This window comes from Schistocerca cancellata, chromosome 5 (assembly GCF_023864275.1).
Source record: "Schistocerca cancellata isolate TAMUIC-IGC-003103 chromosome 5, iqSchCanc2.1, whole genome shotgun sequence".
In the NCBI taxonomy this organism is placed as follows: domain Eukaryota; kingdom Metazoa; phylum Arthropoda; class Insecta; order Orthoptera; family Acrididae; genus Schistocerca; species Schistocerca cancellata.
In genome coordinates, this window is record NC_064630.1 from 270663007 (window position 1) to 270682933 (window position 19927).

General features: G+C 39.8%; 1 long non-coding RNA gene across 2 annotated transcripts in view; it reads right to left on the minus strand.

The window, feature by feature from the left end:
• Positions 1-5830, minus strand: part of LOC126188264 (uncharacterized) — an 82724-nt gene extending 76894 nt beyond the window's left edge. For both annotated transcript variants that reach the window (XR_007537846.1, XR_007537845.1), the window contains exon 1: positions 5445-5830. This is a non-coding gene — a long non-coding RNA (uncharacterized LOC126188264). The remainder of the gene's footprint in view (positions 1-5444) is intronic.
• Between the last annotated feature and the right edge of the window lie 14097 nt (positions 5831-19927).

Sequence of the window (19927 nt, forward strand, 5' to 3'; positions counted from 1 at the left end):
GCCAGAACTCTTTTGTGGTAAGAAGTCGTTTTTTTTTGTTGTATTTTTCTTGTGTTATGATGGTTGGTGGGGTATTTCTGTGTTCTTTGGTTGGTGGTATTTACTGCATGTGTTGGTGGTTGATGTTTTGGTATTGGCAGTTAGGGTTGATTTACATATCTTTGGGGAAGTACTTGATTTAAATTTTATTGGTATCATTAGTTGTTTTTGAGCTTTATAGGTAATGGGAAGTGTCTGATTTCAATATGTTCTCGTAGCTGTGTGTGTGTTGGTATCGTGAACTGCATAGGTGAAGGGAAGTGACCGATTCCATTGCACTGTTGTAGCTATGTGTGTTTTGGTGTCACGAGCTGCTGTTGACCTATATAGATCAAGGGAAGTGTATATAGTGCTTTTGTACAGATTTCACAAACCTGTAGTTTAACGCAGGGTATAATACAAAGGTAAAGCCACACTTCTAAGAGACATAACTCACGGACAAAAAAAGGCTGTGGTACATACATGCATTCTTATGCATTTTATTTCCATGTTGGAACTATTTCCTCCTTTAGCACTGTTACGTGTATCATTCTAGCATTGTATTGAATCCCGGAGATACAGACGCAACCCTGGAGCATAGACACACAGTTCTGCGGCATTCCACAAGATGAAGATTCTTTGAATCTTCTACAAGGGTTTGATATACAAGAACTTTCAAATGTCCATGTGTGGACAAATCTAATGGGACGTAGGTCCAAAAAATACAGAGGCCAGGAAACTGGTCCACCTCTTCCTATTCACCTGTCTCCATGTATGAAAGAGTTTTATGTGATATGTTCTGTTTCCTCATTTAATCATTGTAGATGCCTCATACAAAAAAAAAAAAAAAAACTGCCCACAAGTTGGAAAAATGCACAGGTCACGAGTATCCTTCACATATATTTGTTGTAGAATCTTAAAATATATTCTGAACTCAAACACAATGAAGTTCCTCAAACAGAATGACAACCTCCATGCCAACCAGCATGGTTTCCGAAAACATCGACCATGTGAAACTTCACTTTCACTTTTCTCATATGACATTTTGAAAATTGGGAGTGACGATGACACGTAGATGTAATATTTCTTGATTTCTGAGAAGCATTTGAATCGGTACAACACCTACACTTATTACCAAAAGTATTTGTGACTGGACTGAAAATTTCTTGGTAGGGAGAACACAGCAGGATATCTTGGAAGTGTGTCATCGGCAGATAAAGAAATAACTTTGGATGGGCCTCAGGGAAGTGTGTTGGGACCCTTGCTATTCATATTCTACATTAATTACCCTGCAGACAATATTACTAGCCACCTCAGTCTTTTTTTTTTTTTTTTTTTTTTTTTTTTTAAAAAAGAAGATACAGCTATGCATAATGAAGTATTGTCTCAAAATGCTGCACAATTACCCATTCAGATCTTAGTAAGGTTTCAAAGAGGTGGAAACACTGGCAACTTGCTTTACATACTCAGAAATGTAAACTTGTGCACTACAAACAAAGAAAAAAATAAATGTAGTACCTATGATTACAGTATTAATGACTCACTACTGGAATTAGTCAACTCGCACAAATGTTTGGATACAACAATTTATAGGTATACGAAATAGAATGGACACATATACTAAGTTGTAAGTAAAGCAGCTGACAGAATTTAGTTCACTGTTAGACCGTTAGGGAAATGCAATCAGCCTACAAACAGAAATGCTCACAAGACATTGTGGGACCCATCTCAGAATATTTTTTCAAGCGTGTGGGACCCTTACAGAATAAGACTAACACAAGATATTGAATGTATAAACAGAAGGGCAGCAAAAATTGTCACAGATTTGTTTGCTGCATGGAAAAGCATCACAAAGGTGCTGAAAGAAGTGAACTGTCAGAAACTTCCAAATAGATGTATACTATCCTGAGAAAGCCTGCTAACAAAGTTCAAGGAATGACCTTAAATGATGAATCTAGGCCTATACTTCAAACTTCTATACATGTCATTCCCATAGGAAGCATGTGGATAATGTTAGATTAATTACAGCATTTACATTAGTGTTTCCCTCATGCTTAGTAAGTGAATGGAATGAAAAGGAGCACTAATAATTGATACAGTGGGAAGTGCCCTCGGGCAAGCATTTCACTTACTGCTCTGCAACTGAAAATTCCCCATACAAAGGGTGAATCACAAAGACATGAGTTCTACTTTCATGGAGAAATGTTGTTCTTTTATTCTTGGGTTACAGTGCCATCAAAACAGATGATGTTGTGGATGGTGTCATTTACTTTGAACAGTTGGGTGGTTGGTTGGTTTGGGGAAGGAGACCAGACAGCGTGGTCATCGGTCTCATCGGATTAGGGAAGGATGGGGAAGGAAGTCGGCCGTGCCCTTTCCTAGGAACCATCCCGGCATTTGCCTGGAGTGATTTTAGGGAAATCACAGAAAACCTAAATCAGGATGGCCGGACGCGGGATTGAACCGTCGTCCTTCCGACTGCGAGTCCAGTGTCTTACCACTGCGCCACCTCGCTCGGTACAGTTGGTGTTGTGTGCATAAATAACTGATTAAATACATGAGTACAACTTGATACCACATCTCTTAACTCTTCCACACACTGCCAAAATATGAAGTATTTAAGCAAGATGGCCTCATTACACAAGACTGACTATGAGTTAGGAACCATAGGGAGTAGTGATGGCAAGCACAGTTGTCATTCACCTCTGATGTGTACTTGCATAGCTTCGATGGCAGGACTCAGAAAACATGCACTTACCATGTACCACAGCATTTCTGTAGGGTGCTGCTGAAGATAAAGGTTCATGTGATGAGTGAACACAACAAATCAAGAGTCAGATTTGAATAACCATGCACACTTGTAATTTCCTATGATTCGTTAGGAAGTCAGCTGGTATTCTGTTTCACTCAAAGCAATTTAAGCTCAGCTGTTAGGTCCAACCCTAGCCATAGCCTTGTAAATTATGACACATTCAGAAAAATGAGAAAAATATTTGTAGCAACAAAGACTATAAATGTCATTGCTGCTGATTTCACTCACAGCAATTTAAGCTGTGCCATTAGGTTACACCTAACAACCACTTCCGAAATCATGACATATCCGGGAAAACACAGCATAATATTTGTTACAACCCTGATTATAAGATCTAGAAACTTTCATTGGATACCATATAATATCAACTAATTGGCTACAACCAATGATGAATTGCCAACAGCAGCATGCAACAGAAGAGCCATGGTATACCATAAGTGCACTACAGGTAGGACAGGACTCTGCCCAAATAAGACAAACATATTTTGTTCAAGTGCCAGTACAGCACAAAGATTCATTTAGTTATGTAGGTTTGCTTCTTCACAGGCTATGAAACGTACACTGCTGTTACCACTTTTAAGAAATAACACTTTTCTAGAATATGTTTTGCAGAACATTACTATTACAACAAATTCATGAAATAAGTTGTCCAATATCACAGACAGCATTTTTCTCAACTCACGACCTTTATGAATACGAATAATTCCAGAGTTTTCTTAACAGACATCAAACAATATAAACTGTATATTAAGGATGGATTATCACTTTAAAAAATTTTACAAACCACTAAGTTCGTACATACAGCAGAACTCATAAAATACAAACATATAGAAGAGACATCCTTTTAAATTAACACGGTGCCTGTAGTGTGGCTAACAGCAGCCACAGCAGGTGGCTCTGCTATCCTGCCAATGGCGTTGTGGCAGTCAATGGCCGTGCGGTTCTAGGCGCTACAGTCTGGAACCGAGCGACCGCTACGGTCGCAGGTTCGAATCCTGCCTCAGGCATGGATGTGTGTGACGTCCTTAGGTTAGTTAGGTTCAATTAGTTCTAAGTTCTAGGTGACTGATGGCCTCAGAAGTTAAGTCGCATAGTGCTCAGAGCCATTTTTGAGCAGTCAATGTGTTAAATATATTTTAACATTTAAAGTTGTCAATATTTGTAAATTCTACTGCTGTCTTGAGTGTTGTGTAATTTACAAGGTCTAAATGATTGGAAGACTGGTAATTATTAATATTTGCCAAAACTAATTTTCAAAAAGCTGCTTTGAGAATGACATACTAACTCAGGTAAATGGCAAACAAATGAAAATAACAAACTCCTTAAGAGAGTACTTGTTACAAGAGGAAAAACATCCTTTGATGCTCTGAATTATAAAAGTACACCTGATGCCTTACATGATTCTTTGATGTTCTGGATTCTAAAATAACACCGGATGCCTTACATAGTTCTCTCAGTAATTATGGCTTGTCAAGATTACAGCTAGAAGCAAAATTATTTCCAGTTCCCAAATGCAGACCACTTTATGGTATGTACAACACAAAAAGACAAGATTCCTTTATTGAAAAATCGCTTTTTCTGAGCGTAGCATTAGGGAGACTGAGAAGATTATCTTAATGTATGTCCTACAAAAATACACTTGCTCCAGCACATACAACTATTAGATCTTTGTTTTGTTGACCAGGAACTTTACTCAACAGGACGAAAAACTTTTATTACACAAATATTATTTGCATAGAACACAGACTTTACAATGACACTTCCAGTGATATATATGCAGGTCAGTTTCTACTGTCGTTTAAAATTTCTGTAACATTTACAAATGAACTAAGGAATTGGAAATTAAGAAAACAAATTATAACAACAATTAAAAGTGCAATGGCATGATGGCTGTGGACTCCATGTTTACATTAAAAGCAACTGACACCTGACAGTTAAATTAAGAATTTTATGAAAGCTGTTTGGAGCACCGAGTACTACAATCTATTAATATGATATGAAAGGCATATTTCTGTCTGATTCTACACATGCTTAACCTATGACAGCACAGACTACACATACAGTTAATAACTGCAAGGTCACAAATATTAAAAAAGAAATTTTAACAACTGTGTTGATACAGTAATTTCATCATCAGCATGCACCCATGCTAGCTAAGGAAAAAAAAAAAAAAAAGAGTACCCTATTTATGATGTAACAGGTTATTGATGGTTGTCTATTAATAAACAGCCCAACACACCAACAACAAATAATAAAAAGAACCTGAAATAAACATTTGAAAATGCGTAACTAAAGAACATTTAATAACAAGTGATATTAAAACGTGCAACACAATGCTTCTAATGATACACAATGGGCTGAAGTATCCAGTGGGCTAAATCAAAAGAGTGACTGAGTTCTGCAATGTAAGGGAGAACCGCAACCCCTAGGGGATTACCTCCAGGCGACTTGAAATAGCAGAAAATTGAACGTTACGGCATATACGCTGCAAATAAATCAAGCATTCGCGAGGCCTAGCTTATTAAAATTATTTTTCGCGTTAGTATTAATTTTACTTTTGCATTTGCACTTCGTAAATACTGACTATAATACGGTAACTGCTACTAACACGTACATTTAAACACCTGCAACTTTCTTGTTCATATTTATCCACTATGATTTCCTAAAATCTTCGTTTGCTTTACTGTTTATTCTTTCTCAGTTTTAAGAGGCACAAATATGTCCGTCGTCTGTAAATGATAGCATAAAACAGTTTATGCAATCGAACGTCTACTGTCCGTCTGAAGGTATATGAGCCTTTGTGCCAGATTCATTCAGCAGTATGACTTCAAGCGTTATTTCAACGCGTTGTAGCAAAATGGTGCGCGAAAGTTACACCGAAAACTTGACAAACTTCAGACACAGCTGTTTATAAACACTGAACAAATGAAAGTTCAAACTGAAGCCGGTCTTGACAAGGAGGTTAGAATATTCATTATTGAAATCTCCTTGGGTCCAGACATAGATTAATAATATCTCTGGAGTGAGCATTGAGATCTGCGCATCTGGACAACATTAACTCTGCGAGTGTCACGTGATCTCAGGAAGACGCGGTTTTTTTGTGCTTGCGACTTAGGTCGAAACATCTAATATTACAGGTATTTGTTGCGTTTTCACCATTCGTTTGTTCGGAACAGCAATAGACAATTATTGTATTTGCTACAGGTGGAAAGAGAAATACATGGACGGAGAAAAGTTGGTGTTGTATGCATACGTTATGTACCGATAGCGTACTGTGCTGTTTTGGTTGCACTTTGAATAAATATTATAATCTATTATTATGTCTGCAAAATTTGTAGGATTGTTGAGAAAAGTTTTTGGTCTCCTGCTTCAGACATTTCTTGGTATCTGTGTGCATAAGAGGCAAGAAACCCACAGCTCAAAAAATGGCCTTTTCCTTTGACAGTGGTGAATCTAAAAAAAAAAAAAAAAAAAAAAAAAATGCTGGTAGAAGACAGACTTTTTTCTTTTTATATATTTCTGACAGCTCTCACCCGCTTAATTTAAGGCTAGTTAGTTTAAACAAATTTACTTCCCATAGGGTACTATGTAATACACTGAAACAGACTGGTGTTTTATACAAAATCAAAATGTTCGTGAAATATTCCACTCTTGGTTGGATAACATGTTTTGTAGAATAAAGGTGTGTATGTGTGTGTGAGAGAGAGAGAGAGAGAGGGAGAAACTGAAAGTAAACAGGAAGTTACATATATGTGAAATCAGGGTTTGTGAAATATGTTACGCTGGAAAATATGTGCTGTACTGAGTAAAATTTCAGCATTTATCTGAAATACATTTTCGGTACAAGTCTAATACAGAATACTTCGTTTATTTATTATCGCAACACTGCCATCCTCACACCAAGTCCTGTTTTGCAAGGAAGTCAATAAGAAATCAACTGTCTGAATGTGAACCATAATAACTTTGATCAAAAATCACACATACGCAAACACACACACACACGTTGTAATCAAAGTAAAAAAATTCAGCTGCCTTTTTGGAATTATCTTCAAGTTGTTGTCTTTACCATCCGATTAACAGGCATGAAACAATAGTAGATAAGATGTTATCAAAATCATGATATACACCTCAACGGATGGCACTGTGAAGCATAAGTAAGTGTTATGGAGGCAGCAGTATTGTAAGTTCATGCGATCTTCAGTGTGTTGAGGAGGGAGTGAGAAGAGAGTGAAATGTGCCATCTAGATTTTTAATATTTGGGATACATTTGGCTTTCTAGCACATTTAACCAGTGATCAGAATTTTTAGTTTGTAATGTAGTGCAAGTATGTACATTAAATGCACTAAATAAATGCGTTAGAGTGTTACTAGTAAGCAAAATTGTGCTCCAGTCTAGTATATATAAATATACAAAAACTGGACAAAAATAATGAAAAAGTGGGTGATGTAATAGCTAATTTGGGGTAAATTCAGTATTTTGGGGGCACTTTCAAAGGCACTGAGTTGCCATTAAGCCGTTTTGCATTGCTATCTCAGTAAAAATTTTCCACAACAGGCCCAGCAATACGATACAGTTCTGTATAAGACTCAAAGATAGTTGTGGCTGTCCCAGATATCGAATAATGAGTGCATGTAGGCTGTGACCCTGGACACAAAGAAGCAAAACTACCTCTTCATTTTTCTCTTCAAAGATAAAGGGCCAGTTTATTATAGGTACTAAATGAAAATAGTTATGATGTTTACGATGTGTCTATACCAAATCCATGGCACCTAGAAAGAGAATATGTTTGTACTGGCGATGTAGAGTCATTCTAAATGTACATGGCGGTTTCCAGACAAACCCATGGCGTCCCAAAATCATATGACCAGGGTGGCAATGACAAATCTACAGCATCCTGAGTTCACATGACCAGGGTGATTATTTTGACAAGACAAAATCTATTCTGTGGATCCGAATCCTTACTCCACAATTTTGGAATAATATTGTTACGAGTTTTTATCTTGGCAGCTGTATTTTCAAGATGTTTTCTATATGAAAGGGTGCAGTCAACGATGACACCAAGGTGCTTAGGATACTTGTTATCGCAAAGAGTGTTTCTGTTAAGTTTCGCTCTGAGCTCCGCATTAGATTGTTTGTTTCTCCAATGGAATGTACATACTTCAGTTTTACTTCTACTAGCTTTCAGTTGCACCTTCTAAAACAGGCGCTCATTAACGGCTAAATCTTCTGTGAAAATTGTCTCCGCTTGTCCAAGATTCTTTGTTCTACAAGCAAGAGCAATATCGTCTGCGTAGCAGAATTTTGTTGACCTGGTATTGGGGAGATTGGAGATAGGTAGGTCGAATAATAGGGAGGCTAAGACAGAGCCCTATGGTAACCATTACTTAATTTCTTCTCCTTGCTCACATTTTCACAAGTAAACACTGAAACATCTATTTTTTACCATGGTTTTGACGAGAGTTACAGTTTTTCTTCATCAGATTGCTTTTAGTAATTTGTATGTCATCCCTACTCTCCACACTGTGTCATATGCCACAGTAGTTCCACAAATGCGACAGATGTCTTTACGTTTTCTTCGAAACCAGCCTCTATGAAAGTAGTTAGGACCAGTACCTGGTCGCAGCAACTTCTATGTGGCCAGAAACCCACTTGCTCAGCTGGGACATATTCCAGAATGAAGCCGCTAATTCTGTTATAGATGAGCAGCTCAAAAGGGAAATTGGTCTGTAACTTTGAGGGTGGTCAGTTGGTTTACCTGGTTTCAAAATTGCTAGTATTTTTGTACTCTTTAGCTCGTTAGGCAATGATCCACTGTCTAGGATGTTGGAGAAGAGGCGGATCAGCTATTTTTTCCCACCATTACCCATGTTTATAAGAAATTCAGGATTTATATTATCCATGTGCTTTCTCATGTTTAGTTTTTTTCAAGGCCTCAGCCAATCAGTCAGTGGAAATGGTGGGGAGAAATTGGATTCGTTTGGGCACTGAGCTATTAGAGAGATGAGTTCTTGTTTTATTTTAGAGGTATGTTGTTTGTCACGGGATGATCTAGACGTTTCAACTATATGGTTAGCGATTTGGTTACCTGAAATACCAGGTTTCTGCACAGGTTTATTGGAGGCTCCGCTAAGCTTACGCAGAAGGCTCCATTTCTTTCTACTTGAGTGTCTGAAGTTTGCATTTTCTACCATCTCACACCATTGCACTCATCTAGCAGAGTCAAGACTATGGAGGAGGACGTCTTCAATATCGCTGTTCATAAAATTGTTCACAATGTTCATTCCAGTGTGGTGTATATTCCTTTCTGCACCCACGATCGCTAAACTTCTTAGCAGCAGCCCCAAAGAAACGAGGACAATTTATGGTTCTGGCAAAAAAAAATAAAAATAAAAAAAAATAAAAAAACAGATATATTTATCTAGGTGGTCAACAAAACTCCGCCAATCATCCCTGCGGAAATTTCAACTGGGTCATGGTACAGATCTCGCTATTGGGATGGAGAGCCTAATATCAAGGATTACTGGCCTGTGCTGGCTGTCTGGGAAGCTAGGTGTGACCTCTCTGGATATAGGCACTGGGTACCCTCTGCATTCCTGGAACACAAAGCAGAGATCCAGGTTGTAATCTCTTCATCAAGTAGCCAATATGAAAGTTCCCAAATCATTGGCATCGTAAAACAGATATACACTCCTGGAAATGGAAAAAAGAACACATTGACACCGGTGTGTCAGACCCACCATACTTGCTCCGGACACTGCGAGAGGGCTGTACAAGCAATGATCACACGCACGGCACAGCGGACACACCAGGAACCGCGGTGTTGGCCATCGAATGGCGCTAGCTGCGCAGCATTTGTGCACCGCCGCCGTCAGTGTCAGCCAGTTTGCCGTGGCATACGGAGCTCCATCGCAGTCTTTAACACTGGTAGCATGCCGCGACAGCGTGGACGTGAACCGTATGTGCAGTTGACGGACTTTGAGCGAGGGCGTATAGTGGGCATGCGGGAGGCCGGGTGGACGTACCGCCGAATTGCTCAACACGTGGGGCGTGAGGTCTCCACAGTACATCGATGCTGTCGCCAGTGGTCGGCGGAAGATGCACGTGTCCGTCGACCTGGGACCGGACCGGGCCGCAGTGACGCACGGATGCACGCCAAGACTGTAGGATCCTACGCAGTGCCGTAGGGGACCGCGCCGCCACTTCCCAGCAAATTAGGGACACTGTTGCTCCTGGGGTATCGGCGAGGACCATTCGCAACCGTCTCCATGAAGCTGGGCTACGGTCCCGCACACCGTTAGGCCGTCTTCCGCTCACGCCCCAACATCGTGCAGCCCGCCTCCAGTGGTGTCGCGACAGGCGTGAATGGAGGGACGAATGGAGACGTGTCGTCTTCAGCGATGAGAGTCGCTTCTGCCTTGGTGCCAATGATGGTCGTATGCGTGTTTGGCGCCGTGCAGGTGAGCGCCACAATCAGGACTGCATACGACCGAGGCACACAGGGCCAACACCCGGCATCATGGTGTGGGGAGCGATCTCCTACACTGGCCGTACACCACTGGTGATCATCGAGGGGACACTGAATAGTGCACGGTACATCCAAACCGTCATCGAACCCATCGCTCTACCATTCCTAGACCGGCAAGGGAACTTGCTGTTCCAACAGGACAATGCACGTCCGCATGTATCCCGTGCCACCCAACGTGCTCTAGAAGGTGTAAGTCAACTACCCTGGCCAGCAAGATCTCCGGATCTGTCCCCCATTGAGCATGTTTGGGACTGGATGAAGCGTTGTCTCACGCGGTCTGCACGTCCAGCACGAACGCTGGTCCAACTGAGGCGCCAGGTGGAAATGGCATGGCAAGCCGTTCCACAGGACTACATCCAGCATCTCTACGATCGTCTCCATGGGAGAATAGCAGCCTGCATTGCTGCGAAAGGTGGATATACACTGTACTAGTGCCGACATTGTGCATGCTCTGTAGCCTGTGTCTATGTGCCTGTGGTTCTGTCAGTGTGATCATGTGATGTATCTGACCCCAGGAATGTGTCAATAAAGTTTCCCCTTCCTGGGACAATGAATTCACGGTGTTCTTATTTCAGTTTCCAGGAGTGTAGATTGAGAGGCACCCACATGCCTTGCTCGTACTGTGGCATCAGTCAGGCCTGCAAGATGAGTGGTCTGCCAAGCGAGTGGATTTATTCATATTTCTCAATGACTGATTATGAGCTCTTGTACCCACAATTAAGCTACAAATTATTCTCCTGTTTGAATATTACGCTACGGAAACAGATAACGCACATCTGACTATTAGTAATTTACATGACTCTGATTGTTCACTACGCTCTGGCAATACCAAATTTTCTTTCTTACGAAACAGCTTTGACCAACACGTGGCCATCACACTGAAAATGAATGGCGCACACATTATAAATTCTGGGTATCATGACTACACACTACTCGAAGAACAAGGCCACCAATCTTATTCTTTTCACTAACCTTTTTATTCCGATAAATTACATTATGATGCAAAGATTAAACACACCATTACATTTTATACAACAATTACACATGAGAAACTCCGCCCAGTGCGCATGGCTTTACATTGGTGATTCTCTATCTTATGGTCTCGTAATTATTTAACACTACAGAGCACTTTCTGGATCTTTTGCTATATCTCACACTTCGACTCTCACACCCATCATCACGAAAACTTCCTCCAGACCGAGCGAAACAAAAAGGAACATGCATGACCCACTGCCTCTGAACCTATCTTGCTACTTTCCCATGCATACCACACATACTTAAATTACATGAAATACATCACACTGGCAACATACATCACAAAGAACAGTCACGACGTTAGAATCACTTCACTTTCAGCTTTCCCACTTCAATTAGTATTCATCCCAGTTTCACACAACACTACCCCACTTCGTAACTTTTCTTTCCTACTACGAACTCTGGAGGATATGTGCACGTCTTCCTGTGCAATGCAAGCCAAGTGGCGTTGCTGGATAGACGGCTGACTCACCTTTCTTCTCTCTCAGAGTATTAGAGTTTGAATCCAGCGTCACATGGAAACATAACACACAAAGTAATACAGTATTAAGACCATATTCGTCACACACGTCAGTCCCTAACTGATACTATGGACGAGTACTTCTCTTTATCCTTTTGTCTCATACACAGATTGAGTCTCACACAGTACTCACCACGTGGAAGTACTTGTCTCTAATTTCAAGTCCTGCACGCCATTTCTTAAATATTTCCAACTTATAGTACACACGCCAGTAATTCAGCTTAACTTTAGCACTCGGAAGTATTTCAACTTAGTACTAGCACTAGCAAGTATTTCAGCTTATTGATACTTGTGGTTTCACTGTGACCATTGGTCACTTCCGAAGATTACTATGACCCCCTTAATATTACCTGCCTGTCGTTTAATTCTGCCCCCAAAAGTTCCTGAAATAGAGAAATAGTTATTCCAAACTACTCTTAAGTATTTCACATGCATACCATTTTCTCCACTCTTTTGTCTTTACGGAGCACACCTAACACAGGTCTTACCAACACAAGATCCAGCGCCAGAGTTCTGAAACATGGCCGTTCTTCAGGTCATCTCGCACCTCTGCCGAAGTGGGGGAGCACCTTGCTACCGTATTGGTCAGCCACATTTCAGGCTCTCAACGCTCAGGTAAATTTCATCTCTTTGGTTCCACCAAAGGTGACCAAAGGACCATCTCAAAGATGATCATATATTGCACATTCACTATCTGCGGTTAGCAGACGACCATACATTCATTCATTTCACAGATCTCACCAAATTGGGTGTAGGGATTTATTTTGTGGGAGTGCTCATGTGATCAATTAAATTAAATAAATTGTCATTCTTTCCTACACTTGTATCTGGCTTCAGTGTATTAAGTGAAATTGAGTTATTATTACAAAAAATATGTTGTTCTGACAAGAATAACGGAGAATGTTGTACCTATTTTCAATGTCGGGCGGTACTGTACCCTTTCACCACCAGCTACCCATGCAGAAAAAAATGGCACGGTACTATCCTTGCAATGCAAGGGTAGTTCCAAACATTTTTTTAAGAAAGCTGTATTCGAACAAACGTAGCAAGTCATCATATTAACCAGGTGGAGATCTTAGCCGCTGGTGACCTCAAATAGACGACCAAATGCTGTTACTTTACTAAATTATTGTACTCTCCACAATCCAGAGTAACATACACATACAAATTTACAACAATCCAAATGACAAATAAAACATAACATCATACAAATAAAAAATAATGGTGAGATAAAAATTTGCTTATTTACCGGAATCTCCATTATTTTTAGGAGTAATCCAATCTTCACTAATTCTATAACAAATAAAAAAAGAAATACAAATTGTTCCCATGAAATTTTAAATAGCTCACCATCCAAACACAGAGCAAGTAATCTGACATGCATAAATTGCGATGTAATAATCTTTACACAGCAATGTCTAAATACAAAACAAAATCAACAAAAGAAAAAAATTGCATACACTAGTTACCTGTGGAATGTCAGGCTCCATACCATTACTCTAAAATGTACGTCAAACCTACAGAGAAATAAAACTGATAAAAAAAGAACAATGAAATATACCATAAGTTACATACTAGTTACGTAATGTAGTTCATCTAAGACATCATGTCATACCTCATTAACTATCATCACTTAAGCAATTGCCACCATTACTCGACTGTGAGTTTACCTTTATCTTTGTCCACCAGTACAGATACCTGCTGCTGAGCTAGTCAGTCCAGCAACTTTGATCAATACACGCAGTAAATAGTGCTGCTCATTTCTCTGTTGTTACATATTTAGACGACAAGAACTTGCATTTCGACTAGCCTTTGTTACACTTCAATGTGAAATATCACCACTGTGATAATGCAAATAAGTGGCTTCAGTCAAACACCAACAAGATTATTACTGTCCACGACATCAAAATACATCAGTTAATTCTGATATTTGTTGTGCAATGCAAACTCTTGTCCCCTGTGACAAACTTACTGACCAATGCAACAAGAGCCGCTACGTTAGTATTACGCCACTGGCTAATAATTAAAGCATCCTTGTACCAAATATTCTAATAAACATGCTACATGAACTTGATAACCCAGAAAAAAACACACTAACTATTCTAAACACATACGGTAATGAAATACAATTACACTTGCTGTCCCTTCAGGAATAAAACATATAAAAAAATTTGCACAATTACAAATACAGATACATTATTCCCTATTTGCGAGTCACATGGAATCATTTCATTCTTTGATTTTCTTGGGGTCAAAAAGTTGGTGACAGTTTTCCTAGAAACACTGTCTCGGTGTCAAAGCTCTCCCATGGTTACTCGGACGAAAGTCTTTAGGTCACTCAAATCGGCATTTTGAAAACGCACTGAACAGTAAACTGTACCTTACATTAAACACAAATGTCATAGTCACTCTCAGATTACAATCCACACAAATCTGGCCATCCAGAAATGGCCCTACAACTACTGTTACCCACGGTCCTGTCCTTTCTGTTCATAGTGTAATTAAAAGTCTTAAGTTCCAACAAACAGCACTTATCCTGCACCAATTAAAGAAATGTCTCCTACTACAAATGCAAATGTCAATGTCCCACTTCAGTTTCTTGCGTTCAGACAATAATTAGTCACCAAATGACAACTGTCCTCTTTAAGTATACCAAGCGTCCCACATGCATTTTACAAAGCACACTTAACAAGTCACTCCCAAAGGTTTATGGATCCCACCGTTCAGTGGTCAAGACAAAACAAAACAATCGTCCTGTCTGCTAAAGACAAAATCTTTTCCACCACTCACAACGTGGAAACACCAGTCCGTCACTTTCCAACTTATTGAGACATACGAGCAGTCATCTTGTTTTACGGCTCCATGGTCCAGTACTAGTTAATAGCTGCTGTTAAAAAATCCCAGCTGGACTCTGCTGCGCGTCGTTCATTCTGCCGTCGCGCCGCCACTGCGGGATCCATTGAGCAGAAAAACCACCCACTGTTGCCTCCGCGAGATACTGTCTCCAGTCGTAAGGGTGGCGCAACTTATGAATAGCCAGTGGTAGGTGCGTGTCGCCCCAGGCCGTTGACCTGTTGTAGTGGGCGCGTGGAGTGTACCTCGACCGACAGTGGAGTGGGAAGCGCCGCGGCTCTGTCGCCTCTCCCATGGTGATGTCAGCTTGGCATCCCGCATTTTTATGTAGGTACAGGCGCGTTCTGCGTGGCCACCTCAGCGTTATGACACCCAATCAGTCAGACCCTTCCAAGCATCTCGCAACATTACAGACAAAAGGATATTCTTACAGTATTTAAATACTTATTGATTACATGTATGTTCTATTAGATACATTGGTAATAAAAGAATCTTTGTTCTAAAAAACATAAAATCATACACCCCAGTTTTCTACACATACAACATCAACATTTATCCCTTTTCTATATACAGCCCACACTTGTGCTATTGATTGTACCTGTCGTACATCATACAAAACATGAAAGTGTTAAAAAAATGGAATAAGAAAAACATCCTATCACAGTGAACATATTAGAAACTGTTGATTCTAAAACTAGAATATATAATGCACCCTTGTGCTTGTGACAGACTGAAATTAATACCACTTGAAAGTGGTCTAACAAAAAAAAAAAAACAATCTATACAGTTCACAATTACCTATTACATAATATCAAATAGTAAACTACTTTAACATCCTATTACAGTAAACATTTTAGAATATGATGACTCTAAATCTACAACATACAATGTACCTTTGTGCTTGTAACAGACAGAAATTAGTGCTCTTTACATATTTTACCCTTTATTATATATAAGAACATTTCTAGGACATGTATGTACCATACACATGACGTCATATCCTGACCTACCATCGAGGTTCATCCAGTGGCTGATGTCATCATCCATTGTTGTTCATGTGACCTCCATGCTCATTTCCTCTGATACACAGCTGTGCACTCATCCTCCAAACTTCGTTTTGCCATGCTTTTTCTTACTGATGTCAGATGTTAATTTAAGTCTGTTATTTGTTGTAAATTGTTTCATTCTGTTATTTCTTTTGCTAAAATTTATAATTTTATTATGTATGACGAAAGATTAAATGAAGCAGTGAGGCAGCAGTCTGAACTGTACAACATGGCTGGTAGGAGGTAGTCAAACTCTTTTAGGAAAGAAACATTGTGGAACAAATGAAGAATTTCTAATGCATGATTCCTAAACATCTTAAACCTTCTCACATGTATTTTGTAATTACATTGCTCCAGAAATGGATTTATAATAGCACCTCTAAATTACATGCCCTCTACTACATTTATAAAGCGGATTTTTGTACATACTGGTATTTAATATTTTGCACTGAAATGGATTGCAGTATGGCTACAAAGTCGAAGTGAAAGATCTACTGTGAGTAGAATCAGGCTGATTAGTAAGAGGAATTTATTTGTATGTTATCATGCATTCATAATGTTTGACAAAGAAATGTACTGAAACCTTCAGATGCTACAGCAGTGGCAAAATGATTTTCTTTACGTAGTATGCATCAAGGAACACATTAGAGTTGCTTGTTTAAGTATGTAGTTGAGGCAGGCTTATATACTGTTAAGCAGTTATGTGGTTTGTTTGTGAAACAGTTTTCCACGCATTGGTGGTCAATATTTATGTCGTTTCACTGCCTAAAGCCAGTACAAAGAAGGTCAAACACAAAATGTAAAGAAAACCTATATATGTTGAAGGGAAAGGTGTTAAGGGACATATGCCTAATTCACAAAAATCTGCAATGGACAGGCAACTTTTTTTCACAGAATGTGAGAGTAGCTTATAACACTGTGGTTCTTTTAGTAATTCTGGGTACAATTTGACATAACAAATAAAAAAATTGGTGCTTCAGTATTCTAATATATTTATAAAATGCAGATTCCTCTTCCTCGAATTCCTTGTAATGGGTGTGAAATTCCCCTGCTGTATCATGAAATGATATTGTGGCGACGTCAACAGGAAAGTGAGGAGTGTAGTAGAATACCTCTGGACCTAGGTGATGGACGAGAAACAGGATTTATGCTGTTGTTTTTTAACTTAGTAATTTTATGTAATGACCTTGAAGTTCAATATTTCTTTAAGAAATAAAAATTGCAGAACTGATTAATCCTTGAGAGAGAGAGAGTGCCCGTGTATAAAGTGCAGCAACAACATATAAAAATTTTTATACTGTTCCAGTAATGTCTTACAATTGTGAGACCCTACCTGTTCATTCATTATTGCTTCAGCTAACAAAGTAATAAGTTGTGTTGTCATATGTGCAAGTAAGCGTTGTCATATGTGCAAGTAAGCAGTAGTAATATAAAATAAGCAGCAAGCTAGGTGAGAAAAAATTTACTATCAGTGCAAGAAAACGACTCAGATTTGGAGCTAGCAGGACAATCCAACAATGAAGCAGCTGTCTATTTGACGATTAATGACCAAATAAGCATTTGGCAGGGATCTGATGCAACTGCGCTGTTTAATGCTTCTAGTGGGTAATTTCTGTGGGATAAGATTCACGTGCTGAAAATGAGAGATACAGTGAAAGTCTTATTTTGTTACTAATTAACTAAATAGTAATTTAGCTCTTATAACATTATTTATTCTATAGTTGTTGTTGTTGTTGTTGTTGTTGTGGTCTTCAGTCCTGAGACTGGTTTGATGCAGCTCTCCATGCTACTCTATCCTGTGCAAGCTTCTTCATCTCCCAGTACCTACTGCAGCCTACATCCTTCTGAATCTGCTTAGTGGATTCATCTCTTGGTCTCCCTCTACGATTTTTACCCTCCACACTGCCCTCCAATACTAAATTGGTGATCCCCCGAAGTCTCAGAACATGTCCTACCAACCGATCCGTTTTTCTAGTCAAGTTGTGCCACAAGTTCCTCTTCTCCCCAATTCTATTCAATACCTCCTCAATAGTTATGTGATCTACCCATTTAATCTTCACCATTCTTCTGTAGCACCACATTTCGAAAGCTTCTATTCTCTTCTTGTCTAAACTATTTACCGTCCATGTTTCACTTCCATACATGGCTACACTCCATACAAATACTTTCAGAAATGACTTCCTGACACTTAAATCTATACTCGACGTTAACAAATTTCTCTTCTTCAGAAACGCTTTCCTTGTCATTGCCAGTCTACATTTTATATCCTCATCATCAGTTATTTTGCTCCCCAAATAGCAAAACTCCTTTACTGTTTTAAGTGTCTCATTTCCTAATCTGATTCTACAGTTACTTAATTAAAATAACATATAATTGTAGTTTTGTTCGTACATGTTTACCTTTGTAACGTAAAGAGAGCTTTTCTTTATATGTATATAAAGTGCGCCGCACGCCCGCTAGTGGTATGAAAAGCAGCGTGCCCGCTCGAGGGTTAAATGAAGAATATTATGTTACAGAAGCTTTTAATCTATTGTGGAGTGTAGTACGCACAAGTTATAACTCTGGCTATGGCAGAAGATAAATCAGTTAAGAATCCTTTCAGTTCACCTGATGAGGCGGGCTCTATGCTTGTGGAACGCATATTAGGAGCGGGTGCAGAAGGTTAACGTCCGAGCTAATCACAGACATCTCGCCAATGCGCTGCAGCGTGTCTTCTGAGTCGCATAGTAAATTCGTTGCGCTGTTGTACACGCTTGAGCAGCCAGGTTCCGATTTCTTGAGTTTTCTTTAGAAGCCTAGGGAATCATGGACCACACCATGCAATTCGTCATCACTGTGGAGGCATTTTACTGAAAAACATCGTTGTTACTAGTAGACTTAGTGTCAGTACACTTCCAGAAAGGAAATATACACACATCGCACCTATGTACTCCAGTGAATGCGCCAGCTGGCGAATATTCTCATTCAGCAAATGCCGCAAAGAGAGACAATGGGAGACAAGACTGTTCCGGTCTTTTGGCAACACCTGCAATCGCAGTTTTCTGCAACTGAGGTTTCTGACGTTACACTTAGGCAAGTTTGGATGGGCCAGTTACATTTTGCGGTCTGGCGGTTCCTATTCATTCGACTTACAGCTACTAATCACAGACCAACTCTGTCACGCTCTGGCACTCTGAGACACAAGAGGAGTTTCACAAACTGGACAACACGGTGTAGGGAGTATAGACGCAGACGTTGAGGATAAAGATCAATAACGCCCGCTAGAGGAACAGGTAATTGCAATACGACGATGCGCTCCAATGGCAAACCCGTGCGATTCCAAACACTTCCACAGGCACACAACATGTAAGACGAAGCAAACGAGATTTGATGGTAGCCAAAAGAGGAAACTGCTCTGTCACCATGCACGTTTTGGGCAACTGGCATGCCAATGTAGTTAGCCATGTGCTAACCCAAACGCATATAGCAACCCGACTGAGGCACAGCTGGTCGCTCTAGTGCACAGTCGAAAGATATAATAGCTTTTCATTAAGCCATAACCACGTGGAACTTAGCATTGGCGGTGTATCTATCTTGTGGTGGACTAGCAAGCATTTTCGACTTTACAGTATCTTTATGTCACACTGAATTAACGTTGCAGACATGTACAACGAACTCATCTATTTAGTTGACACAAATTGGGATGTAGGCATCCTTCCGCCTGCAACAATTAATCGTTTTTCCATACAATCATGGCTATTGGCAGCAAATGAATTCAAGATTCCTATATACAGCTACGAAGGGCAACTGTGAGTCTGGGTTTTTTATGAAAATTAAATTGGACTTTTGTGCTTGCTGATGTTGCTGAAATAATTCGCAGAGCTGATTTCCTTCACTATTATCATATCACCGTATCTATATGAGATGCTACATTGCAGATGGACAATAAAGTGGTGCATAAACATTCGAGGACACCGTGAAATTCTGCAGTGTCGCCGACTACCGCAACGCAAGTTCAGGTATGGCATACTACTGTTCACCATATGTAGTGGGGCTACAGGGTTGTCACCCAAGTTCCGTTATCCAAGATGGCGACGATGACGTCATCCATAATGGTGGCGATGACGTCATCCAAGAT